Below are 20,630 nucleotides of genomic sequence, written 5' to 3' on the forward strand. Positions count from 1 at the left end.
GAGAATATAGGATAAACACCATCAGAGGGGAGTCAAAGTGCATAGGGAGATCCATGACCACTATGGGATTGGGGGGCATAGGACAAGGTAGAACTAGTAAAGTCTAAAATAAAGAACTTGGTGGAGTGGAATAGGATTTTTGTCAAATAATTAACAACTTCAAGATAATCCTTGATAGAATTATCAAGGGAATTAAATAGAGAAAATGGGAAGCAGATTAAGGTATCATGACAAAAATGGTTTAGGAGTGGGAGGTGATAATAATTATAAACTTTAAATCTTGCTTCAAGGGTGAAAAATTTCATAATCATAGGGCATACCTTACCCCAATGTGCCAAAATATCCTCATGGTCAAATCCCATGCAATTTCACTAGTTTTTTCTCACTCAAAGAACTAGACCAAGTTGTCATTGTTTGTAACACATTTGTGTCTTCCATTTTCTTCCTTTGGTGGGAAGCCTAGTCACCTTGGCGATAACATCTTCATTAACCTCAGATGAAATGCCACCAATCCTAACACTATTGTTCTCCCAAGAAGTATTAAATTGAATGGAGATATTTTTATCAAAACCATTCATGCTCTCAATAAATTGAGTAGCCTCACCCTTAGAGAAGATATACCAAAAGGTCTCATCATCTTTGAATTTAGAGTGAGTACTTGGCTTAATTCTGACCCTATCACCTCCTATTTTCACAACAGTTTTGCAAATAGACTTAATCAAAATACTTTGTCTATGGAGCCAAGAAACCATTATCAAAATAATAAAATCTAGATGGACATGTAGTAAATGGGATGCATTCAAAGGTAATAGAAATTATTATGAAGCACCATGTTGAATGTTTTTATTGACAAGACAACTGAGAGGGGAGGCATAAATTAGTTTTATAAATAAATATTAAATCTTTTCTTTAACAACTCAAATTTATCACTTAATCCACAAAAAGATATGATCATGAAAGAACATGAAAAATAGAGCACACCATACACAATGAAACACCAGATTTTACATGGAAAACCCTGTTAGGGGAAAAACCATGAAGAATGATTTTCTCAATATATGAACACTTGTTAAGGTTACACCGGTTAAGGTGATTTTTACAAAGAAAGGCTCACTGCTCAAGAGAAAGGAAGAAAGAAAGAAAGGCTTATTTCCCAAATGAAGAAGAATAAAAGAGAAAGAATCCACCATTTATGCACCTTTGCAACTGTAAGATCTTTAGATATCTTTAGCTCATTGCTTCTAGTAGCTAACACATGAAAGGCCATACTTCTTAACACTTTTCACCAATTCAAATAATACTCATCAAATGATCAGGGAGATAGACCCTCTTTCACACACCTTCATCACATTTGTCTTTCTTTCACAACATACATTCATTCTCTCTTCACTCACACATACATATTTCATCTTCAACAAATTATCCTTTATTTATATCATCCTCATATATGCAAAATCTCCCAAGGTCAGCTAGGCATCTTAATTGAACACAATTCAAATTAGGTCACACTAAACATTTTTGTGGTTGAAAAGAATGTAAAGTAGACCACAACACTTCTTAACTGAGGCCAAAATAAATATCAAACATGTTATACAACAATCCATAATCATCATAGCAATAATGTGAAGTGTAAACACCTAAAGTTAGCCAAACCTAGAGTAAACACCATAGAACTTTGAAACCATGCTTCTAAAGCCGAATAACATGTGCCAAATACATATAATGAAGATAAGGAAATTTTATCAACTCCAGAATCACAACACCAAAAACCATAACGCAAAGAAATGCAGAGCATGCATTTCCTATGAAAATACTATCAAACACTGTCAAACATACTGGTAAACACAACTTCATTAGTATAACAATATAGAGCACCAAATCCAGACTATAACATCTATAAACACTGCATAACAACATATCCAAACCGCATGAATAGATGTACAACATAGAAGATATGCGGAGCAAATCTCTCAGCATAACTGCACATGAAAATCAAGATTAATTATACCAACCAACCACTAATGACAACCAAAGAATGTTGACATAAATGCCAAAACAACAATAACTCATTTTGATCAACCTTGCAACACACCATCCATCTGAGATGCCAAATATGCCAATCTCCACTGATGGTACAAAAAAAAGGCCAAAAAGGATATCACAAATGTTCATGATAGCCAACATTGCAATGGGAATAAAATAATGTGACTAGGAATTAAATTTTGGATCCAGGTTGAGATATCATAAGTACTCTCATAATAATTATTATAAAAGGCTTGCAAAAAGATAAGGTCCCAAGTGAGAATCACTCTGACATGCAAGCAAATAGGGCACCAAGACATCATATAAAGCCAACATGGCTGTAGACCAATGCTGGCAAGGCACCACCAAATCAAATGGGTCCCACCACCAGTCTCAACTTTGGAGTTAGTCTACTAGATCATTGTGGGGCACCAAGTCAACTTCCACATCTTGCCACCAGTCACAAGATTTAAATTTTAAAAGTCTCACTGATAGTTGTCCCAAACAAACTCAACAACCATGGAGGCCCAAAGAGTAAACTAGCAAGTTAGGCACCAACCAATCCTACAAGCCACCACAATAATCCAAGTCATTGAGATAGTTTTCCCACCCACCAGAACATTCTAGACCGCTAATCAAACCCAATCATCACATAATCGTTCCAAATGGGGCCAAAGGATACCATGAACCAGAACACACAACCCAAACAAAGGCAAGGAAAAAAATTATTAGTCATCTCTATTAAGATAATAGTTGTTTGTACACTTCTCAAAAGATCTGCTAAAGTATTTGCAACATTTTATCAAGTCACCACAGTATCCACAACCTTTTTCCCCTCTCTAAAGATCTATTACATCTCAAATGTTTCTATCCCTAATAGAAATTTCTTGATGTCACTGATAATAATTTCAAGAACCTAGCTAGGAGTAGTAGCCCCTTTAATAGCATCAATGATAAGCTTGGAATCTCCCTCAATAATGAGGTGTGTTGATGATGATTGAAAGGGAAAACTTAATTCCCCATAAAAGCACCATTTTCTTAACATGGTTATTAGTTTAAGATCCAATGCCACCTTAATAACTGGCCACCATAGCACCGATGAAGGAATGAATAACCCCACTACCACCAGCAGGGCCAAGATTACCTAGGCTACACCACCAAATATCAGCTTACAACAAGCAATCTAGGGTGGAGACCATTTGGTCCTGACTTGGGCCATCTTCTTGGAGTTATCAAGTTTAGAGAAAGAAGCAAGAAGGATCCTATTATTTTCCAAATTAGCTTCAAATATGGTTGGAGGACAAGAGGGGTGGGTCTAGTGTGAGACCAAATTTTTTTGTAACAAATTTGTTTGGAAGACCACAAACACCTCTTCAGAGGATCTTTCTTCACCTCTAAAGATCTGATTGTTTCTTTCTTTCCATAAGTAGCAACCCAAATGGGGATGGATTTTCTTCCAAAGATCCATAAGAAGAGAGTGATTAGAAGGGCTAATCCAATCATCAACTAAGGAAGAAGAGCATAATTAAAGCATCTCCAACTCTAGAAATTTTGAAAAAATAGCCCCACATATTGTAAGAAAAGTTACAAAGAAGAAAAATGTGGGAGATCATTTCCTCATTATGCTTATATAGAACACATCTATTAGGGAACTGTAATCCCTTTTTGATGAGATTGTCTTGAGTAAGAATTTTATTGTGCGTAACACTCCACAAAAATAAATTAATCTTAGGAAGGAGCTAGGAATTCAAGACTTTCCTTCAAAAACCACCATTGTTCAACAACATATTATAAGACAATTTGACAGAGAAGTTCCCTTTAGGATTGAAGATCCAAAAAAAATTGTCTTCTATAGGAAAGAGGGGGAGCCTAGTATGTTAGAGGTTAAATTGAAGTAAAAAGGAACAATGGATTAAATGAGTTTGGTTTTGATAGCACATTGACACATCCAACCAAATATTACTTTGAGAGAGGTATTTTAAAACATAGGGGCCAAAAAGTCAATAGCCTGCCTCTTAAGATCCTTGTACATGTGGTGTTATACTAGAGGCTGGTTGGTTAGCCATTTATCTTCATAGAACTAGATTAGATTTGTATTCCCACCTACCATTTAAGTCCCACAGAGATCAACCTGTAGGATTTGATGATGTTATTATAGATTTTGGATCCACTAGGGAACTAGTAGCAGATAGGGCCCTATAAAATTTTTCATGATTAAGGTATTTAGGCCCCATAATGGCACCCCAATCCTTACAATTATATAGGGTAAGATTCCATCCAAAATTTCCCACCATATATTTTTAGTACAATATGGATTGATTCTACTACTGTTCTTTCATGGTTTATTAGTACATGAAATTTTATTTCTCAAAGGGTATTTGTAATTATTTTTAGTGCATGTTTGAAGTGTATTATTGATTTTGCATTGCTCTTGGCCCAAGCAAGGGTTTAAGAGCCCAATTAAGGTTCCATCTTGAAATCCCTTCAGTTTTTCTCAATAACCCTTGGGACTCGAGCCATGGAACCCTTGTATAGTATAAATATGTTTTGTATTGGCCTAGAAGTTGTTGAAAATAAATTTGCCATCATTTCCTAGGTGACCTCAGTCATAGCCCGGTTAGGAAAATGATTGATAGTTGCATATGCTTGCAGGGATGACCAGTTGTGAAGATGCCAAGTGTTTGGCATGAGAAATTAATGTGTGGAAAATCCTATGTAAAAGGTTGGAGGTGTAATAGAGTAGAGAAGACAACAAACCCTTTGGAGAAGACTACAAAGTCCCAAAACCCTCTATAAATGCCATTTTTGGGTTTCGTACCAGTACGGATAGACTTGACTATCTCACCCAATGGATTAAAAATTTCATCCAAGAGGGTACTCTAATCACAAAAGAGGTTGGAAGGTTCTTTGAGTGATTTTTGAACTATTCCTCAAAAACTAGTAAGGTAAGGCTAATTGGGGCTCTAGGGCTACTAGGCCTAGAAAATAGGAGAAAGAGGAAACAATGAAGAAGTGAAGGAAAGATAATTGAAGAACCAAATGAATGGCATAGAAACACATTTAGAACACCTACTACAACCCCTACAAGTACATGTTAGAGGATTTCATAGCTTAGAGGTCAGATTTACCCTTGTGAATCTCAACCATGCTTGAAGCAACTTTTGAGTACAATTTGATAGGGAGCACTCCTAGAGAGTTTGAGTGTTTTGGTTTGTTAAATGAATAGTGGAGAGTGAAAGGAGACCACTAATATATCACCCAGCTTCCTATTGAGAAAGGTGAGACTCTCTTTGAGAACCCCTGCCCATCAAAGTTGTATCAGAGCCCTATGATTTGGGAAGAAGCCAATTCATGTTAGAGACTGAGTCAGTAGATGAAAATAGCCTAAGGATGGTGTCCAATGTAGAGTTAGACAAGAATGTAGAAGATCAAGAGGAAGATAATAGACTCCTCAGGGTAAGATTACAACAATTGGAGAGTAAAATAGATGCAATTGAAGACAAGACTGAGAAAGTGACAATCAAAGTCAATGAAGGGAAGGATAAAGAAGTAATAGAAGAGGATGGCACACTTGAAACATATCCTATTCTACTTGAAGAACCTTTCCTTAGAGCCATCAAATCCTTAGGAGGAAAATCCTTAGAAGGAGTGCCACTTTTTTGTGGGAAAATGGAACCAAAAGTAGTCATGGAATGGATTGAAGGATTGGAGAATCACTTTGAATATGATGGGATTAGTGAGGTACATAAGGTGAATGTAGTCAAATATACATTGAGAGGAGCAACCTTGGCTTGGTGGAAGTTCATCCAAGAGGAGAGGCAAAAGGAGGGTAAGAACCCAATAGCCACTTAATAAGGAATGCCAGCCAAGGTAAAAGAAGAATATATCCCCAAAGACTGTGAAATTCAACTGCATAAGAGGAGACAAAACTTAAGACAAAGAGAACTAGATGTGAGCAGCTACACTGAATAATTTCAGAAGTTGTGTCTGAGATCCAAGGCGATGGAAGATGAAAACATCAAGGTAGCCAGGTATTTGAATGGCTTGAGATAGAATATTCAAGAAGATTTGAGTTTGTTATGTCCTAGTACTATTCATAAGTGCTATCCATTGACACTCAAGGTGGAAGAGAAGAGCAAAATGAAACAAGAGAAAAACAATAGAGGTAGGGTAGGGGAAGAGATGGCAGAGGTCATAGAGGTAGCTATGGTGAAAGAAGTGTAGACCAAAGATCCCAAGGATAATCCAAGCTGGTAGAGAAAAGTGGGGATTCCAATAGTAAGAGAAGCTATAGAGGAAGGGGGTCTAGCAACTCTAGTAGAGGAAGGTCTAGTGGATCAGGAAGAGGGTCGTATTTCACCATAATGAAGTGCTACAATTTCTATCATCTTGGACACCCGACATATAGATGTCCTAAGAAGTTTTCTTCATCCCAAGGAGGTGAGAGGAGAGTAAATTATGTTCAAGAAGATGCAGCAAACATGAAGGCATCGGAAGTGAGTTTAGATTTAGAGGTTGGAGAGAATCTCATGATAAGAAGAGTCTTGATTAAAGAATCAGTTAAGGAGGAACCTAGCCAAAGGAGATCCTTGTTTAGGATAAAATACAAGATTATGGGAAAAGTATGTAGAGTGGTGGTGGATTTAGGGTCCACTGATAACATAGTGTCAGAGGAAGCAATGAGTAAGGTCAACCTATGAAGAATACCACATAGTGATCCTTATAGGGATACTTGGCTCAACAAGGGGTAGCATGTTCTTATGAATGAACAAACTTGGCTGGAGTTCACTATAGGAGGCTACAAGGACAAAATATTGTGTGATATCTTGTCAATGGATGCTTTCCACCTACTCCTAGGTAGGCCTTGGCAGTTTGATAGAAAAGAAATACACCATGGTGAGAAGAATGCCTATACTTTTCAAAAGGATGGAATCTCCTATAAAATTCAGTCCATAGGAGACCAAGAAGAGGGTAGATTAAAGGGTCCTAATGTGCTTCTAGTTGGTGAGAAGGAGTTCATTAACACACTCAAGGAAGGAGGAGGAGTGGGGTTTGCAATTATAGTAAAACCAAAAGAAGAAAGAAAGGAGAAGAAAGTATGCATTCCCAATGAAGTGCAGTAGGTCCTAAATCAGTTTAAGGACATTATTAGTGATGGAACACCAACAACCTTTCCTCCTCAATGTGCCATAAGTCACCAAATTGACTTCATACCCAGAGCCTCATTACCCAATAAGGCAGCCTATAAAATGACACCGGAGCAGAACAAGGAGGTAGCTAAGAAAATACAAGAACTCTTAGACAATGGAATGATAAGGAATAGCATCAAATTATGTGCAGTACCCACCATTTTGGACCCAAAGAAGGGAGGTACTTGGAGACTTTGCACTGATTCTAGAACCATAAACCAGATTACAATCAGGTATAGATTTCCCATCCCAAGGATTAAAGATTTAATGAATTGTTTAGGAGGTGTTGAATACTTCACCAAGATAGACCTCAAGAGTGGTTACCACCAAATTAGAATCAAGGAGGGAGATGAATGGAAGACAACATTCAAGACCACAGAAGGATTTTATGAATGGCTTGTTATGCCATTTGGACTCACAAACACTCCTAGCACATTCATGAGACTCATGAATGAAGTACTCAAATACTATATTGGTAAATTTGTTCTTGTTTATTTAGATGACATCTTTATTTTTAGCAAATTTAAATATGAACATCTTAAGCATATAGAGGTTGTATCAAGGAAACTATGTGATGAGCAACTAACCATCAATTTGAAGAAATGTGAGTTTATCAAACAGGAATTGATATATCTTGGGTTTGTAATCTCAAGAGGTTATTTGAAGATGGATACATCCAAAGTGGAAGCCATAATCAGTTGGCCTACACCTAAGACAACAAGTGAAGTAAGGAGTTTTCATGGCTTAGCACAATTCTATAGAAAGTTCATCAGAGGATTCAGTGAGATATGTGCACCCATGCTTGACACAATCAAAGGAGGTGTGAAGAATAAGTTCCAATGGACCAGAGAAGCACAAAGAGGATTTGATCTATTGAAGAAAAAGATGGATACTCAACCGGTACTAGTTCTTCCAAGTTTTGACAAGATCTTCACCATTGAATGTGATGCAAGCAACATAGCAGTTGGAGCAGTCTTAAGTCAAGACAATAGATTGGTTGCATTTTTTAGTGAGAAGCTCAATGATGCCAAGAAAAAGGTATTCCTCTTATGACTTGGAGTTGAATGAACTTGTTCAATCCCTTAGGAAGTGGAGGAATTATTTACTACCTAAATAATTTGTGGTTTATACTGATAATCAAGCTCTTAGCTTTCTCAATTCTCAAGAAAAGTTGAATCATAGGCATATTAAATGGGTAGAGTTTTTGCAGTCATATACCTTTACCATTAAACATAAGAAGGGTCAATGTAATAAAGTTGCTGATGCATTAAGTAGAAGGTTGCTAACAGTGCAAGAAGTGCAACTCAAGAGCATTGGAGTGGATAGTTTCAAGGGGTTATATCAAGATGATGAATACTTTTCTGTTGCCTACAAGGTTTGTCAAGAGTTTGGAAACTATTTTCATAGTGAATATATAGATTTCACCTTACAAGATGTTTTTTTATTTAAGGGAGGACAACTTTGTGTACCTAAAGGGTCTATGAGAGAAAATTTGATGCAAGAGAAGCACAATGGTTGCCTAAGTGAATATTTTAGCTTGAACAAGACCTTGGAACTTGTCCAAAGATTCCACCATTGGCCTAAGATGCAAAGGGATATTAGGAAATATGTGGAGAAATATGTGGTTTTCCAAAGAGCTAAGGGTACCTCTTCTAATGCTGGTCTTTATCAGCCTTTACCTATTCCAAATCGACCATGGGAGTGTGTAAGTATGGATTTTGTTGTTGGTTTTCCTAAGACCAAATCAGGTTCTGATAGCATCTATGTTGGGGTAGATAGATTTAGCAAGATGGCCCATGTTATTCCATGTAAGATGGCTGATGATGCTAGTCATATTGCTCATTTGTTTTTTTAAGGAAGTCATTAGAATTCATGGCTTACCTATGAGCATAGTATTGGATAGAGATGCAAAGTAAATTGGTCATTTTTGGAAGACTTTATGGAAGAGATTGGGTACTAACTTGTCTTTTAGTTCAGCCTATAATCCCCAAATAGATGACCAAATAGAGGTGGTAAATAGAAAACTTGGAAATCTTCTTAGATGTTTGACAAATGAGTATGGACAAGCTTGGGATCAGATCATCCATCAAGCTAAGTTTGCCTATAATGACAATGTGAATAGATCAACCGATAAGAGCCCTTTTGAGATTGTGTATGGCCTTCATCCCAGAGGTGTTTTGGAGCTCAGAGATGTTGGAAAGATGGGACAGTAGAGTGGACATGGTATGGACATGGCTCAATCCATGCAAGAGATTCATGAGCAGGTTAGGACAACCCTACTAGACACCTCTCAAAGGATCAAAGAAAAAGTAGATGAGAAAAGAAAGGTTGTACAATTTTCTATTGGGAAATTGGTCATGGTCCATTTGAACAAATAAAGACTTCAAAAAGGTGTCCCTAGTAGACTTCAGATGAGGAGGATTAGACCTTGTAAGGTCTTGGCAAAATATGGAAACAATGCTTATAAACTAGACCTACCTGGAGATATGGCTATATCTCCCATCTTAAATGTTGCAAATTTGGTGTAGTATAAGGGTATACTTCCAAAGGAATGTAGCAGAGTCTTAGAGGTCTCTCAAGCACTTTCAAACCTTCCATTACCACCTGCAACCCTGCCACAAGCCGAGAAAGTGTTAGATTCTAGAGTTCACAAGAAGACAAGGCATACCACCTATATGGAGCATTTGATCAAATGGAAGCACCTTCCAGCATCTGAGGCTACTTGGGTACCTAAGGCAGATTTTTCTAAGCTTGGAATTACCCTTTCTTTGTTTCCTAAATGATTCACTTGACTTCTTTCACATTGGGGGAGTATGGTGCAAGAGCACCTAATTTTTAGTGCATTTTCTAGATTCTGGTGTGATAGTCCTTATTCTAGATTAGGTTTGTGAATAATGGACTACTTAATGGTCCACATGTGTGTTGGATATGCATTTTAAGGATGATTGTCAACTAGTTTATTTGTTTTTTCAAATTTGGCCTATGAGCCATTGTAAGCCTAAAATGGCATAAATTTGCATTTTCATGTAAAATATCTTGGAAAGCCTAATTAGGCATTTAGGAATGTAATTTTAATGTTATGTAGTCATCCTAGGAGGTTTAGGATGAGTGGAAATGCATAAAATGTAAAAATGCATGTTTTGGCAAAAGTTGTCATTGTTGCTCGACAACATTTTGCATTTCTTCAGAAGAAGAGACTTCAGACAACCCCTGATTAGCATTTCTTCAGAAGAAGAGACTTCAGACAACTCTGAGGAGGAGAACCCTCAAGTGCGGCTGAAGAAGAAGACTAAAGCTCACACCCAGGCAAGGAAAATGCACAAGAAGAAAGAGGAGACTATTAAGGAACCGGAAGCCCACAAGCAGGTAAGGGCCTTGGAAGATGATTAGAATCTAGAAAAGGAGACCATGGAAGAGGTTCTTAGGGCTATTGACACAACCATCTAGCACACCCCTAAAGAGGAAAAGGCAACCCCTGGAAAATTTGACCCCCCCTCTAACTCTCCCCCCGAGGGTTTGCAAGGTTTCATGAAAACCATGGAGTGGCTCATCAATGGTTACAAGAAAGCTGTGGACAAAAATAAAAATCTCTATAACAGAATCTTGATCCTGGAAACCATCAATACAAGGAAAGGGAAGACCATGGCCAACTTCATAGAGGACTTGAAAAGTACCATCGCCAAAGCTGAAGACATAAGAGATGCTTTCAACCCCAGGTTCAAAAAAATTGAAAAGGATTTGCTGGAAAGAAAGAATCTTGCTGACAATAATGACCACACCCTCATGGAAACTATTAGCAAAATTGGTAAAATTGAGGAGTGCTTGAAGAACATTGCTGAACAGAGCCTTAGCATCCTGAAGATGTCAGCCAACAACACCAACACTCTCATCAGCAAACTGAATGATGAAAAGGAAATCCTGGACATTGACCAGGAAATGGAAGGAACAGGGGAAGCTCAAGGCCCCAGAACCCACACCAGAGGCAAAAAGAAGGACAAAAAACCTAATAAGGATCTGGAAGACCTTAAAGCTGTCGAGGCTTCTTACGACGAGTTGGTGACAAAGGCGGAGGACTTGTTGAAGAAAATTTTTGTGTAGCACCTTCTTAGTTTCTTAGCTGTTGTTAGTTTTGTTGTCCTTTCTGTTCACTAGATTTTTGCCACTCTTTTTGTATGCGGCTCTTAAGCTCTGATCTTTTTGGTGTCCTTTCTTAAAACTTATGTTAAAGGTTTCGAGTCCTGAAAACCTGCTTTTTTAATTAATCAGAACATTTTGCAACTTTTGATCAACTTTTGCATTTTTTTGAGCACATAAGTGGTTAGGAAACCAATAGAGAGTTGGTTAGGATTCATATGGAATATAAAATTCTCTGAGAAGGATTGTAAATGGGTTGGAGAAAGCCTTGAGAAAGTTTGAATAGATTGTGAAGACATTTTTCAAATTTTACCTTGCATTTTCTCAATTTTTGAGCAACAATCCGTACATAATGGATTGATTATACTACTATTATTTAATGGTTTATTAGTACATGACATTTTAGTTCTCAAAGGGTGTTTGCAATTATTTTTAGTGCAGGTATGAAGTGTGTTATTGATTTTGCAGTGCTCTCAGTCTGAGCAAGGGTTTAAGAGCCCAATTATGGTTCCAACTTGAAATCCCTTGAGTTTTGCTTAATAACCCTTGGGAATCAAGCCATGGAACCATTTTAAAGTGTAAATATGTTTTGTATTATCTTGGAAGTTGTTGAAAAGCAATTTTCCATCATTTCCTAGGTGAGCTCAATCATAGCCCGGTTAGGAAAATGATTGTAATGTTGCATATGCTTGCATGGATGACTAGTTGTGAAGATGCTAAGTGTTTGGAATGAGAAATTAATGTGTGATAGAGCCTATGTGAAAGGTTGGAGGTGTGAAAGAGAAGAGAAGACAACAAACCCTTTCGAGAAGACTACAAAGTCCCAAAACCCTCTATAAATGCCATTTTTGGGTTCCGTACAAGACGGACAAACCTGACTATCTCACTTGATGGATTCAAAAGTTCATCCAAAAGGGTACTCAGATCACAAAATAGGTTGGAAGGTTATTTGATTTATTTTTGAACTATTCCTCAAAAATCGGCAAGGTAGGGCTAATTGGGGCTCTAGGGCTACTAGGCCTAGAAAATAGGAGAAAGAAGAAATGATGAAGCAATGAAGGAAAGCTAATTGAAGAACCAGATGAATGGAATGGAAAACCTTTAGAAAACCTACTACAACTCCTTCAAGTACATGTTAGAGGATTGCATAGCTTAGAGGTTGGATTTACCCTTGTGAATCTCAACCATGCTTGAAGCAACTTTTGAGTATAATTTGATAGGGAGCACTCCTAGAGAGTTTGAGTGTTTTGGTTTGTTAAATGAATAGTAGAGAGTGAAAGGATCCCACTAAAATATTATCCAACTTCCTATTGAGCAAGGTGAGACTCTCTTTGAGAACCCCTCCCCATCAGGAAGGTCCTTTGAATTTTCTCAAACTTCTTAGCTATATTCAATGGGATATTGAATAGATAAAGGAAATAAACCAACATGTCTTAGAGAGAGGACATAAGAAGTTGTATCTTCCAACATTACTAAGGATCTTATCTTTCCATCTAGCTAACTTTTTTGCATTCTTTATAGAATGAAGTTCTAGAAAGTAAGAGTGACTTCTTTGATAGTGAGGGAGAGCCCCAAGTAAATTTCTAGTATGATGACACCTTGATAACCCAAAATATTTCAAATCTTCTTTTATAGACCATCAACAATATTAAAGAAATAGATGATAGTCTTATCATAGTTGATGTACTTTCCTGAGGCTATGACACACTACTATAAAAATTGCTTCCAACATATAGCTTCCACCATCGAGGAAACCTAAATAAGATAGTATCATCCACAAACTACTTGAGGACAAAGGGTGGAAGGGTGGACATTGCTTAGATCTCTTTAAGATTTCCATCTGCAATGAGTTTGAAAAAGTTTCTTCCCAAGACCTCAACTAACATTATAAAAAGGTAAGGGGACAAGAGCTCCCCCTATTTGATTCTTATTTCCATAAAAACCAAAAATCTGGGGACTCCATTTACCAGAACCAAAGAAAGGATAATGGTAATACACTCGACAATGTTGATGAAATCATTATGAAACCCAACTTTATTAAGGACTTTAAACAAAAATTCCCATTTGAATCTATCATAGGAATTAGAAATATCAAGCTTCAAAGCCATGCTTGAGAGATGACATCTATCTATAGAGTGAATAATTTCATGGGTAGTTATAACAACATATAGGATTTGTTGCCGAGGGACGAACCCCTTTTGGTTGGCATTGATCATTTTGTCAAGCATCAATTGGTTTAATTCTATTAAAAAGGACTTTAGATAAGACCTTATACATTGTATTGTGAAGGACCATAGGACTAAAATTGACCAATCTAGTATGATCAAGTGTTTTAGAAACCAAAGTAATGAAAGTATTGTTGATTTTTTTAAGAAGTTTATTAGTACAAATGAAGTCTTTAGTGACCATGGTGATATCATAACCCACAACATCCCCAAATTATTGAAAAAAAGTTGAGCCATTCAGGCCTAGAGCTTTGTAAGCACCCATAGAAAATACATCATCCTTAACTTCATCCTCCATGACTAGGACCATAAGCTGAGAGTTATCCTCTATCAACAAAGTTGTCGATAAGCAGTTTAACAACATATCTTCTAGAGTAGAATCACTGTTAATATCATAGTCTAAGAAAACCTATTAAAAGTAGTCAAAAGTCATCAATAACAAGATGGGCATCATCCATTATTATATGGACATTATCATCCATACGAGAGGTATAGTATTCCTCTTCTTGTGATGAAGAGATAATTTATGGAAGAAGGAAGAGTTCCTATCCCCCTCCTTTACCCACTAGGTGAAAGACTTTTTCTTCCAAAAAGGTCTCCTCCTTTTTAAAATTTTCTTTCCATTTTCCCCTCAAAACCTCTTCTTCCACATGAGTCTCTTTAGAGAGATATCCACTAGCAATTTAAATCTAGATGCTATTAAACTTTGAGTTCAACTCTTTCTATTGTAGCAAGATGTTCCTGTTGGACATTGGTGTTGATAGGATATGTTGTTGTCATTGATAACATATTCCTTCTCTAGTGATTGAAGATTAGCTTATTGGGATTATAGTTTGGTGTATGGAGTATTTCTAGTATCATGATATTCTTCTATATTAGTTTTTGTGATTTGGGAAACCTAATTGATCATATCATATGATCTAGTTTTGCAGTTTGTTTTGACACACTCGCCAACAGTTAGGTAGCCAATGTGAACACCCACCACCTCTCCTGAAAAGAAACGAGTTTGGGAAAAATCACTACTCCAAGGCCTCTATAGTCAGGTCTCGATGATGATGGGCAGCCCAATGGTTGATATGGTTGTACCTGTCAAGGAGCCTGCCGGTAAGACTAGATCTCGTTGATTATGGATAACTGCACTTCCTTTCTTTTTGTATTTTTATGGTTTAATATTCTCTGGGAAATAAAATGCGAACCGTAAAGGGGAACAAGAAAATATCAATAAAACCAATATAATAACAACTTAATGAACTACTCAATTATTTCCCTGCAATCCAATAAATTATCAAATATTATCCGAGTTAGCATTCAACAATGGACCTCCAGAAAACTTGCAAAATCATCAATTTCACGGAATTATGGAAATAAAATCATCAACAATATGGCCTATCATAGTAATTCTCATACACCACTGACATGCACAATATGATTCATAAAGTGATAAACAAAAAAAGATTAAGCCACATTGCTAACTCCAAATAATAGACGTTACCAGATTACAAAGAACAATTTAGTAGAATATAGACATAGATAAGGCAATCTACAAGCTGCTTCTTATATTAATCTCAATGAATGTATAACAAAATAACTCGGCTTCTTAACAATCTGTAAAATATTCTAAAATCTCTAAGTGGGCCACAAATCATCAATTTGGGGATCCTTACAAATGAATCTGACTTCTCAATTTATAGAAGTTCTCTGCCCTATTATCTAGGAAATAAATCCAACCTAAATTAAGGACTGAAACTAGGAGTCGCAGTTAACTTGCAAGTTTCTGCCTTGATACTCCACTTAACAACTATGAAATGGGGATTGCATGAGCACTATGAAGACCATGCCGAGTGAGCCACATTTTTTGTAGTCATGTAGGATTTCTCTCAAAATTGGAACTTGAGTAGGAGCTGCAGCTGAAAATACAAAATTAAGGATTTGTGAAAAAGCTTTGCTATCTTTAGCAACTATGCGTTTATTCCTTATTTCATGGAAAAATCTCTATAATTATCTATTATGCATGTGACTGCTTGAGTAGGAGGATCAGCTACATGTTTAACTCCAAATTTATATTTCTTCAAAATTGCATCCGCATGCTTCTTTCCCTTCTCCAACTCCTTTACTGTGTCGGCCACCTCTTGACACTGAGTGATCAAATATGTATACCTGTCCATGAGGGTGACATCAAACTGAATTGAAGGTCTTAAGTGCCGCACCTCATATGTGATGAATAAATGATGAACAATTAGTACCAAACTAGTACTAAGAGGGGGGGGTGAATTAGTATAGGAAAAAACACTTTTTGTGAACCAGTTTGACTGCAAACAATGCACTTTTATTGGCAAGCACTAACACCGGTCTAAACCAGATTACTACCGGTAAAACACAGTAAGAATGTCAAAGACATAAACCGGTAACACTTAGCTTTCCATACAATCTAATACCTCATTTCCTCTTCACCCTTATGTATAAACAAGTGATCTATCATCATAAATATAATAACTACTAGTTCAATATATTGTACTAGTTTGACATAAAACACTAAACCATCACATGAAAGGCATCACACATGACACACTGATTTTTCACATGGAAACCCAACTGAGAAAAACCACGGTGGGGATGAATACCCACAAGCTGTTCTTAAACTCTTTGAAGTCCACTCTGCTAGGAGCCTAGTACGGTTAAAGACTTTATAATAGGTTATGTTAGGAACTGATCCTACTAGGGATCACCCGGTTAAGGGATGGCTAAATACCCGATTAAAGGTTCAAACCCTATTAGAGGTTACCTTGCAAGAGGATTTTAAGAACTCATTGAATTGAGTCACCCTGTTAAAGGATTTACATAAAAGCCTGTTAAAGCTACCCGGTTAAGGGATTTTCCAACTGTTGAAGTGGTTAGAGGTCAACAGGTATTACAATGATCTGGTAACAACACTCAATGCCAATGCAGATCCACTCTAGTTCCTTCCTTCTGCAATCACACTCTATAGGTATCTATTCTCTTTTCTAGTCTAGCAAGAATCATGTATCTTTGCACTTGGATACACACACACAACATTTGCTAACAACCTCAACATGAAAAACAACATCGACCTTATAGGGAACAGATAGGTCGATAGCATAAACTGTAAACATTTAGGTTAAGCAATTCAGTCGGTTCAATCCTAACCGTTGAACACATTGCATTGAATACAATAGTCTTGAACAAATCTCAAGATGTTCTCCAACGTTCATTCTTCACCACTTCTTGGAGGATGATAACCCATCACACATCCTCCACCATTTACAGAGACTTCACATATTCTTGAGGTAGATAGGATCAATCTCCTTCATGCAAGATCCTTCACGTGCACAAGACTGATGTGGCAACATGATCTATTCTTCATTACAATGCTAACTCATCACATGATGTCATTGGTTGAATCACAAAAGCATGAAACACTTCAACCGGAAACCCTGAAGCTGAGACTACAAACTGATAGTCATACCATATGAAACCTTGATACAAAATATTCCATATACCGGTTCACATTGCAACATACCAGTTCACTTCGACAAACATACTGCTTCACTTTTTCACATATACTGGTTCACAACATCATATCGATTCTCTTGTAATTTTCTTACTTCAATATACCGGTTCACTCTTCAATATATTGACATCAATGACAACATACAATATCATCATGTCATCATAGTCTGCACATATGCCAACAATCTCCCCCTTTGGCATTGATGGCAATATACAAAGATATCTTTCTGCTTCTTCTTCACATCTTCTCCCCAATACTGTAGATATCTTCTCTACTTCACATCTTCTCCCCCTTTGACAACAATGCCAAAGTGGAGGCATACACATCTATGTTCCACTATGCTGCTCCCCCTAAGAAGTATCATCCTTCAACACACCAATCTTGAACAAGATATATCAATTTAAGTCCTGACTGATGTGGAGCACACACCTTTAATTCACCTCTTGAAGGGGCAACACCCCTAGTTCATCTCTCAAATAGGTAAAGGTAGCCTTCGATAGAGGCTTGGTGAATATGTCTTCTAACTGCTCCTTACTGGAAACATGTTCTAGTACAACTTCTTTGTTCTTAACCTTCTCCCTCAAGAAATGATACTTGAGCTCGAAGTGCTTGGTTCTAGCATGCAAAACTAGATTTTTGGAAATATTAATTGCACTTGTGTTGTCACAGAATATACTCACCGGTTCAGATATAGGAACTTTGAAACCATTTAACACATGCTTCATCCATATTATTTGAGTGCAGTTCATGAATGCTACAACATATTCCACTTCTGCTGTAGACTAAGAGATACAACTCTGCTTCTTACTCATCCGGTCGTCCACATTACTAGCCCAATCAGCATTTGTAAACACTTTCAAGTTGAAATCATTACTGTATGGATACCACAATCCATAGTCAATAGGTCCCTTCAAATATCTCAGAATCTGCTTGACTGCTACCAAGTGGGATTCTCTTGGGCTTTTATGGAATTGTGCAGTAATGCCCACTGCATGTGCAATGTCTGGTCTGCTATGTACTACATAGTGCAATTTACCAATCATTGATCGGTATTCTTTCTCATTTACCAACACCGAGTCATCCTCTTTTGATAATTTACAACCGGTCACCATCGGTGTACCAACTGGTTTGTTGTCTTCCATGCCAAAGGTCTTCAATACCTCTTTGACATACTTGGACTGAGTGATAAAGATTCCATCTTTCATTTGTTGAATCTGTAGTCCAATGAAGAACTTAATCTCCCTTATAAGTGACATCTCAAATTCCTTTTTCATTTCATCTACAAAATCATGACTCATCTTGTCATCTCCTCCAATAATTATGTCATCAACAAATACCTCACAGATTAGAATCTGTTCTCCTTCTGATTTCAAGTATATATTGCTATCTTCACTTGTTATTTCAAATCCAATCTTCATAAGATAAGAGTGCAAGCATTCATACCATGCTCTGGGTGCCTGCTTTAGTCCATACAAGGCTTTATGTAGCCTACACACCATGTCACTGTCTTCTGATAGGGAAAACCCATCTGGTTGCTCTATATACACCTTCTCTTCAAGTATTCCATTTAGGAATGCAAATTTTACATCCATTTTATATACTTCGAATCCCTTAAAAGCTGCATATGCAAGAAGCATACAAACTCCTTCCAATCTGGCTACAGGAGCAAAGGTTTCTCCATAGTCTTCTCCTTCTTCTCGGGCATATCCTTTACACACCAGTTTGGCTTTGTTTCTAACCACTGAGCCATCTTCATTCATCTTATTTCTGAAAACCCATTTGGTGCCAATGACATTTTTATGCTTCAGTTTGGGTACCAAAGACCATGTACCATTCTTTTCTATCTGGTCAAGTTCCTCTTCCATTGCCTTGATCCAGTCTTCATCTTTATGTGCCTCTTTAAATGATTTAGGCTCAAATTCAGAGATCATACAAGAGTTTTCTCTAACCTTTCTTCTTGTAAGAATTTCTGCATCCTTATCTCCTATGATCTGCTTTGGATCATGATTCACCTTAACATACCTAGGGATGATCTTAACAGATTCCTCTTGCTTTTCTTCTTCATCCTCATCTTCATCAACATCTACTGGTATAGGAGCACAATTACTGGTACTGGGCTATTTTGCAATGATTCCTAGAAGGTTACTACGGGTTCATATCCTACTTGCTCAGTGTCGGTTTCCTCAGGTTTCTCAGAGGTTTCATCAACTCTAACATTGATGCTTTCAACAATTCTCCAAGTCCTATTGTTGAAACATTTGAGAGCTTACTCTTGGTGGAATATCTTAAGAATATTCCCTCATCACATTTTGCATCGAACTTGCTCTGATGTTCACTCCTCTTGATATAACATTTGCTACCAAACACTCTAAAGTAGCTTACCATTGGTGTCTTACCAGTCCAATACTCATAAGGTGTTTTATCCTTACCCTTTTTGATGAGTACTTGGTTCATTGTATAGACTGTAGTGCTCATCGCTTCTCTCTAAAAGGTGTGAGCAACTTTTCCTTGGATCAACATAGTTTTAGCTGCTTCAAACATAGTTCGGTTGTTCCTCTCTGCTAGGCCATTCTGCTATGGAGTCTGGGGGGTAGATAATTGCCTCTTGATGCCATTCTCTTCACAGTATTTGTTGAATTCACTGGAAGTGAATTCTCCTCCTTGATCAGTTCTAAGGCATTTGATTCTCTTACCGCTTTCTCTTTCTACCAGTGCTCTGAAGACTTTGAACTTTCTGAAGGCTTTAGACTTTTCCTTCAAGAATGTGACCCACATCATTCTTGAGAAATCATCACTAAGAATCATAAAATACCTATCTCCCTGCACACTCCTAGTTTTCATAGGACCACACAAATCAGTATGCACAAGATCAAGTAAATTGTCTGCAGTGAAAGATTTACCTTTGAAGGTTGAGGAAGACATTTTCCCCAATTGACACTCTCCGCACAAAGGATTTTCTGGTTTTCTCAGCATAGGCAATCCTCTAACTGCGTTGATCTTACTGGCTTTCACAATGTTGTCAAAATTTACATGGCAGAGTCTCCTATGCCGTATCTAGCTAACATCAAACTTAGTCATAAGACATGTACTGATATTTGCATTCAGCTGAAATAGGTTACCTTTGGTCTGCATACCGGTGGTCATCAGTTCACCATTCTTTCCTTTGATTTTGCACACTCCATTTTTAAATTCCAGAGTGAGTCCATTATCATTTAGCTGAGCAACACTCAAAAGGTTGTGTTTGAGACCTTCTACCCAATACACATTATTAGCACTGCTTTTTCCATTTAGAGAGATGGACCCTCTGCCTTTTACCATACATGGTGCATCATTACCAAAATGAACCACACCACCATCATACTCTTCCAGAGATAGAAACTTACTCTAGTCACCAGTCATATGGTGAGAACAACCACTATCAATAATCCACTCATTGAAATTATCAAAGCGGGAGGCAAGAGCCTTCTTGTCTGACACACCTTCCTTAACTGCTACAAACACAATATCTTCACTTTCTTCATCTTCTGATTC

This window comes from Cryptomeria japonica, chromosome 8, assembly GCF_030272615.1.
Source record: "Cryptomeria japonica chromosome 8, Sugi_1.0, whole genome shotgun sequence".
Classification (NCBI taxonomy): domain Eukaryota; kingdom Viridiplantae; phylum Streptophyta; class Pinopsida; order Cupressales; family Cupressaceae; genus Cryptomeria; species Cryptomeria japonica.